The 8,240-nt window shown below is 40.8% G+C and overlaps 1 long non-coding RNA gene across 1 annotated transcript; it reads left to right on the top strand.

Moving 5' to 3' along the window:
- Nucleotides 1–342: 342 nt before the first annotated feature.
- Nucleotides 343–3,192, top strand: LOC125297464. The gene is made up of 3 exons (XR_007194055.1): nucleotides 343–618; nucleotides 990–1,106; nucleotides 3,105–3,192. It is a non-coding gene; the product is annotated as an uncharacterized LOC125297464 (long non-coding RNA).
- Nucleotides 3,193–8,240: the final 5,048 nt, after the last annotated feature.

The following is an 8,240-nucleotide window of genomic DNA, read 5'->3' on the forward strand; positions in this document are numbered from 1 at the left end:
GTTGCCGGTTCGAGCCCCGACCAGTGGGCCGCGGCTGAAGTGCCCTTGAGCAAGGCACCTAACCCCTCACTGCTCCCCTAGCGACGCCATTGTAGCAGGCAGCTCACTGCGCCGGGATTAGTGTGTGCTTCACCTTACTGTGTGTTCACTGTGTGCTGTTTGTGTTTCACTAATTCACCGATTGGGTTAAATGCAGAGACCAAATTTCCCTCACGGGATCAAAAAAGTATATATACTTATATATGTATATACATGCTTCTGATGCAGGACTAGCATGTGTACTTTATTGTTACACCTCATGACGTGTCTTATATGCCAGCATTTACATTGTATGAAGTGAAGCAAGCAAGGCAGAGCATGAAATGTTGGAAGCCTGAGCAGAAACTAGATTATTATCCTTTGCCTGTGTACAAGCTTTGTGGGACAAGAGTAATTTCACTTAAGCATAGCATTGTTGACTCAGAGTAAGTTAAAAGTTAAAATCTGACACTAATGTTTGGATATCATGGATAGGAGTTGAGGACCTGGAAGACCTGAGCTACCTGCAGGAGAGTGACTTCCTTTCTTTCCTGAGACCAATTGAAGCCAGGAAACTTCTGTCACTGCTCAAAAAGTCAAGTATGTGTTTCAATTTGTACCATCAACTTTGACATTAGAAAAATGTGCATAGTCAAGATATATTTATTAGGTACACCTGTTCAAATGAATGCAGTCCAATACAGAAGTTATACTATGAATTATACTTCAAAGAATCTTCTCTACATTTTTGTTGATGTTTTCAAAAAGGTGATGACTAAACTATACCTTGTTCATCATTGATTTCATAGTGGGTGTTAGTGGTGGTGTACTCTACTGCATTATATTGCGAAAGGAACATTTTGAAGTGTGTCAATTGGCTACTGAGTATTTATGTTGGGTATTAATATACCCAGATTGAGCTATGTGATGTCTGTTTGGTTAAGTATTACTACTATCTGTCCTTTATTAAGGCCAACAAGATGTCTTGGACAGTCCTCCAAGCAACCAGAGCAACCAACAGTTCAGAAGAGCCAGTACCAGTACAAGTACAAGTCCAGTAACACAGTCTGACGAGATGCACCTTTCTGGTGAGTATATGCATCTGTTGCACAGAATCACTTTTATGAAGAAATTACAAGCCTCTTTGCGCACTAGCATAACGCGGGAAGGAATTGGGATGGGGGGGGATGTGTTGCATATCCTTGAAAATCGTCTCCTCATTGGCTACACGGACATGTAAGTCCCGCTTGGAAGCTCATTCAGAAGCAACCCTATTGGCCCATCAACGTTGGATGACAGATTCAAGCATGCCTCATTATTGGTCCAGCAACAACAATGGACATCAGATCCAAATGGTTTTCCCTCAGAAAAAATGCCGTTTTTCATTATGCATCTTTTTTGTTTGGGATGGCATGCGGATATATTGTCAATGAAACAATGCAGATATTTTACATCTATGGATTCTTACAAACTTCATATGGGGGTAGGGTATTTTAAGACATTTTTAGATCTAATAAATATTATTTTTGCATGGAAAGCTTTACCTGTATCGATTGTTGAACCTCAGCTTTCAGCTGGTATATAACATTACTATGGAGCTGCATGATAAGCCGATGTAGGTTCATTTTTGGTGTCTGGGGAGGGAGGTGGGGGGGCACAGTCAGCGTCCCGAATTCGGGACAGGTGCTGCCCATCGAGATATTATTTTATATATATATAAATAAAATGCACATACTGTACAACTGAGCACTGCTCAAGTGCTGAAATGATTAATAAAAGGGTTCCCAAACTTTGTCAACTCAGGGCCCACTTGAAAATCTCTTTTTTTCCAGCCCACCTCTGCCCTCATTAAAGGAACACACCACCCAATGTCAGTAGTAGTATATATCTGTTCTTACCTTAACTTTCACGAGTTGAGTCATACCTCTCCCGTGTCTGTACGTGCTGTACTCAAACACTCTGGTGCGCGGCGCGAATGTGTTAGCATGTTGCTATGCTAGCGGGCTCAGACGTAGCCATAGAGGGAGGAAGATAGCAGTAATCAAAAACATCCACGTTTTCCCTACTTAAATACAGTTGCACGAGAAGCACATAAAAATGTGTGAGGTCACACAACATGAAATGTGGCGATTTTCCAAGCGAATAAACAGGAGAACTACAATGTGTGGCGCAATAGCACTTGGGAGTACTTTGACCTAGTACTTCTCTCCACCACGTTACATTGTAGTTCCCCTGTCCTCCACCACGCTAGCATAGCAACATGCTGTGGCGCAAGGCACCAGTACCGACATGGGAGAGGTATCTCTGTTTATAGTTAAGGTAAGAACATATTTTACTACTGACATTGGGTGGCGTGTTCCTTTAACAGTACAGAGGCCTAATAATGCGATTTCAGTGCACTTTTTTTAAATGTTAATAATTAAAGATAAAAAATTCAGTGCTTTACCTTCAGCGTACATTCACAGCAGGGAAGCCTGACAGCCTGCTGCACATGAACACTCATGCTAGGAGTCACTCAGACCAGACAGGAACCAGCACTGCCACTGAGGGGGCCCCACTAGAAGGTGGAGTTGGGTCGTGGAGAAAAGCAGCATGGAGCTGCCGAGATGGACCTGAAGGGACATTACTGAAGATGGTGCTGGCTCCTGCCCGATCTAGGAGACTTGTCTTGCAGTCGGCAGGCAGATCTCCGGTCAGGCTTTTCTGCTATGCATGTAGGCTGAAAGTAAAGCACCTGCACTTCCACAAATCTTCCATGCAATTCCTGTATTTATCCAAATAGCACATAAAAAAATAATATCAAAAACCTCATTTTAATGTTCTGATTTTATTGTAAGAGGAAAAACAACCTTGTTTTCTCTTTTTTTCTGATTGAGTTATGAAATGATGAAAGATCAACCCATACACGGAGTAGGACAATGTATTATTGATCTCTTTGAATTCCACAGTTCCCTGTATATCCAAACACTCTTTCACAAACAAGCTCTGTCTACACTGTTGTGTAACCTTATTGCAAATGTATGAAAACATTAAATTACAGTACAATCCACAGTGACTAAAGTTTTTTGTTTTTTTTCATTTGATAGGTGCCTCTTCAAGATAAATCCGGACAAGGGATCAAAAGTGGAGCGGAACGCCACCAAAAGAAAACTTGCAGTCAGTCCAAAGGTTCTCACACTGATCACCAGAATTGCAGACTAAGAGTGGAGGGAATAAAAAGTGCTCACAAGTTATGGATACTTTGTCCAAGTTACAGACTGTTGTGGGTTAATATCCAGTGAGCTTTCATGTAAGCTCTTATGTAACGTTATCAATTTTGTGGATTACTTGGCCAAGTTATGGATGCCTTGGATAGAGTGTGGATTAATATCCAGTGAGCTTTGACAAAGTTTCTTATGTAATGTTATCAATTTTGTGGATTAATTGATCCAGGTTATGGATGCCTTGGATAGAGTGTGGATTAATATCCAGTGAGCTTTCATGTAAGCTCTTATGTAAGCGTTATCAATTTTGTGGATTACTTGGCCAAGTTATGGATGCCTTGGATAGAGTGTGGATTAATATCCAGTGAGCTTTCATGTAAGCTCTTATGTAGCGTTATCAATTTTGTGGATTACTTGGCCAAGTTATGGATGCCTTGGATAGAGTGTGGATTAATATCCAGTGAGCTTTCATGTAAGCTCTTATGTAGCGTTATCAATTTTGTGGATTACATCACAAGTTTGTTTCCCTTTCTTTAACTTATTCTCCAGTGCAGTGAACAAGAACCAAGTTAACGTTACCACACACGCACAGTGATAGTCTTTTGATTTTAGACAGAGCCGGTCCTACGTTATTCTGTGCAACACGCCCACGACCGCAACAGCCATTATGGCCTAGGTATACACACGCAGCACAGGCGAGCACAGGCTACCAGGAGAAACATCAACCAATTCAGATCAATTAGTTAAAATAATATAGATGAACCATACAATTGCAAGCGACCATGCCACAGCGGGCTACTGTATTAATGTCATCATTGTCCTACCGTATCCTCGAACTTGTCTGTTGCCCGAACGTGAAGCCAAGAACCATAGGCCTACCTTCTTTGCGTTCTCTCCCTCCTTTTTTGTAGGCTATTTTCTATCCTCTGTTTATGTTCTTTTTTCTGGCTACCAAATTTGTTTACAGACATTTTCCCATTAGTTTTGCCTACCAAGCATACGCGTAGCCACGACCGGGCCTGTCTACTTGTCAGTCTTGCCCGTCCAATTAGAGGGTTTTCCTTTGTTTACGTTAACCATCTAAAAAAGACGCGCAAGTCAACACTGCCCTGATAGTTCAAGAATCAGTAAAATCGCGTAGGCTACAGCCGGCAGCTCCGTAATTGTCAGGTGTGATGAAATGTGTTCATATTACACTTTTTATGTCATAAACGCTGCATGCCTATGAAAAGGATTTTCAGTAGGATTGTCCGATGGTCAAGCTGTTGCTTCAATTTGTGTTTTAATTTATGCGACGCACCGATGCTAGGTTCATGCAGTTTCGCACAAGTTTAAAATGTTTAGCCGACAGCATAATGTGTCATTTTTGTACAATAAGTTCCACTTTTCATGTCATGAATGCAACATGCCTATGATAAGGCTTTGAAGTTATCCAATACGGTCAATCTATTGTCTCAATTGTGTTTCATGTAGATAGATAGATAGATACTTTATTGATCCCTAGGGGAAATTCAAGACGCACCCAAGTTACATTCATGCATTGTTTTTCTCCAGTTGAAAATGTCTCTGCGTAATTTGTCAGCTGTGATCAAATGCCTTCAATAAATTCCACTTTTATGTCATAAATATAACATGCCTATGATTAATGTTTGTATGGCCACCCATTTGAACATTTCAGGCTACGCTACCGAGAACAGAATCTCTCAACCTCACGTCTTGACAGGTCACATCTAACGTAGCCTACTACTCCCCACGGGGGAGGGGTAACTTTTGATAAATTTTTTTAACAATAAATCGTCCAATCAGCCAATAGGGAAACTGCCAGAAACATCAAGCAACAACGCTTTAAGCTGGTAAGTGAGACACATCGATGAATACACACTTAATGCAGAATCACCACAGAAAGCGTTTATTTAATTATTTATTTTTCTGCCCTCCCACCCCCCCTCCAGACTGGGCCCGGTGCTGTTGCTCCCATTGCCTCCCGTTGCGTCTCTTTCAGTGATTTCGCCGACAATGACACTGCAGCCTGGCCTGCATTTATGCGCGAAGCCCATTAGTTTTGCTCTTGTTCTCCGCATGCTGGCAAAACAAGGCACTGCAACGTAATTTCAGTGACTGAAGCTCTTCAGAACGTTTGTGGTTCTGCATGGATGGATTTGCGAGATCTCGCAAAACAAACTCAATATCTCGCAAAACAAACTCGAGATCTCGCAAAAGAAAGTCAATATCTCGCAAAAGAAACTCGAGATCTCGCAAAACAAACTCAAGATCTCGCAAAAACAAACTCAAGATCTCGCAAACCTAGTCAGTGTACATACCTTATCTCAGTATTTTTGTTTTTTTTTACCTTCGTTTTTTTTTTTATGTCACCTCACGGGCTCCGTAGAATCCACATATCCTTGCATTTGCGAAAACTATTTTTCACTAGCCTAAAACTTAAGACCGAAAGCTAATTATGTTCACGTTCTACTTAAAGTGACAGGCACTCAATTAGATTTAGCCTACACACCACAAATGTGATATTAAAGACAAGCCTAATAATTTAAATATCAATGTGATGCATTCATATTACTAAATATAGTTAGCTATTAGTAATTATGCAGATCATAAAATACTATAAACAATTAACAATATAAAGTTTATATGAATTCCACAATATGAAATAGAAACCTATGGCAACCATCACTTTCTATTATTGCCACTGATGTGAATGATCTCACAAATCACACAAACCAAATGAAATTTTTGAAAAATCGCAAAATTATCGAAATCGAGATTCTTCACTTATTATTGGTTTTGAAACAATAAAGTTGGTATCGTGACAACAGGAGTTGGGGATGTGTCCCCACCGAAGCTGAGACCAAACCTATGCCCTTGATGTCAATTTTGTTAGTTTTAACATTAGTTTAAAAATTATCAGGTTCATTAAATGTATCCAAAATTGAAGTAGTGATTACTTAAAATGTTTAAGTAATCTAAAGAGATTAAAGAGTCTAAAGAGCTTGTCTGACTTATGTAGTAATTACTTAAAACATCTATTTCTCACATTATTATCACTTTATTATTTCTCACATTATTTCTCACATTATCATTGTTTTCAACGATTTTGAGCACTCCAAAGTCTCATTTTAAGTGAGTGTAGGTGTATGTGTGCATGAGTGTTGAGCACTCAAAAGTCTCATTTGAAGTGAGTGTAGGTGTATGTGTGCATGAGTGTTGAGCACTCAAAAGTCTCATTTGAAGTGAGTGTAGGTGTATGTGTGCATGATGTTGAGCACTCAAAAGTCTCATTTGAAGTGAGTGTAGGTGTATGTGTGCATGAGTGTTGAGCACTCAAAAGTCTCATTTGAAGTGAGTGTAGGTGTATGTGTGCATGATGTTGAGCACTCAAAAGTCTCATTTGAAGTGAGTGTAGGTGTATGTGTGCATGATGTTGAGCACTCAAAAGTCTCATTTGAAGTGAGTGTAGGTGTATGTGTGCATGATGTTGAGCACTCAAAAGTCTCATTTGAAGTGAGTGTAGGTGTATGTGTGCATGATGTTGAGCACTCAAAAGTCTCATTTGAAGTGAGTGTAGGTGCATGTGTGCATGATGTTGAGCACTCAAAAGTCTCATTTGAAGTGAGTGTAGGTGTATGTGTGCATGATGTTGAGCACTCCAAAGTCTCATTTGAAGTGAGTGTAGGTGTATGTGTGCATGAGTGTTGTCTCTCTGCTTCTGCCTTTCCCACACAAAGTTACACCAAATAAACAACAAATAATGATCAAATATCTTGTTTAGCCTTTTTTCCTCATTTTCTCACAAAAAATATATAATAATCAATGTGATCTCACAGTATTTAAGTATGTAAGTATTTTTACATAAACTGTCGGTATTAAAAGCCTAATGATGTGGTGGGTCCACCAGACACGGGAATATTGGATGTGTATCAAAAATATGAACACCTTACAAGGGTTAATCAACTAACCCCCTTCCTAACATCAAATGGGTATTTTGATTACTTTCAGTCTTTTTAGCAAGTCAGTGGCGCAAAAAGTGGGTCTGTGCTATATGCGGTGCATATAAAAATTAAGTATATTTTTTGTTGGTATTTTTCTATATGTAGCTGCTATTGTGCATTTCTAAATAATTTCTGCAACATTTTAGAGGACTAACAGGCTAAGTTCATATAATTTTGGCACAGAACAGGGAACGCTGAGTGAACAGGTACGAGTAGTGAGTTGCCGTCTAGAACAGGGAACGCTGAGGAAACAGAGTTGAGATCCGGGTCTGTTGCTGTTCTAGACGGCAACTCACTACTGGTACCTGTTCACTCCGCGCAGACTCCTCGGCCGGCCCGCACCGCTCAGACTCATCGGCCGGCCCGCACCGCTCAGACTCCTCGGCCGGCCCGCACCGCTCAGACTCCTCGGCCGGCCCGCACCGCTCAGACTCATCGGCCGGCCCGCACCGCGCAGACTCCTCGGCCGGCCCGCACCGCTCAGACTCATCGGCCGGCCCGCACCGCTCAGACTCATCGGCCGGCCCGCACACAACAGTACCTATCTGATGCCTGTGTACAAACCCACTTTCAGACGCCTTGAGCGCGAGGAGAAAACCATACAACTCTGGACAGAAGACAGTATTTCCTCTCTACAGGGGTGTCTGGAATGTACGGACTGGAATTGTTTTTTATGACACTTGTAGTGACATAAATAATCCACAGAAACAATGCCTGCCTATATCAAATATTGTGTTGATTTGGTTATTCCATCCAAAAAGGTGGTCATTTACCCTAATAATAAGCCATGGGTAACAAAGGAACTAAAATGTGTTATAGGAAAAAACAGGAAACCATCAGGAAGTGTGAGTAGGGAAAAACAGACATTCTGTTCAGGGGACCTGGTAGAGAAAAAAGCTGTCTCAAGAGAAGAGAAGTCAGAAATGAAATAAGGAAAGCAAAAATACAGTATAGGAATCAAATTGAAAATCAATATAATAGTCTAAGGATCTAAAGGCAGCCTGGCAAGGTATTA

The sequence above is a fragment of the Alosa alosa genome, chromosome 7 (assembly GCF_017589495.1).
Source record: "Alosa alosa isolate M-15738 ecotype Scorff River chromosome 7, AALO_Geno_1.1, whole genome shotgun sequence".
In the NCBI taxonomy this organism is placed as follows: domain Eukaryota; kingdom Metazoa; phylum Chordata; class Actinopteri; order Clupeiformes; family Clupeidae; genus Alosa; species Alosa alosa.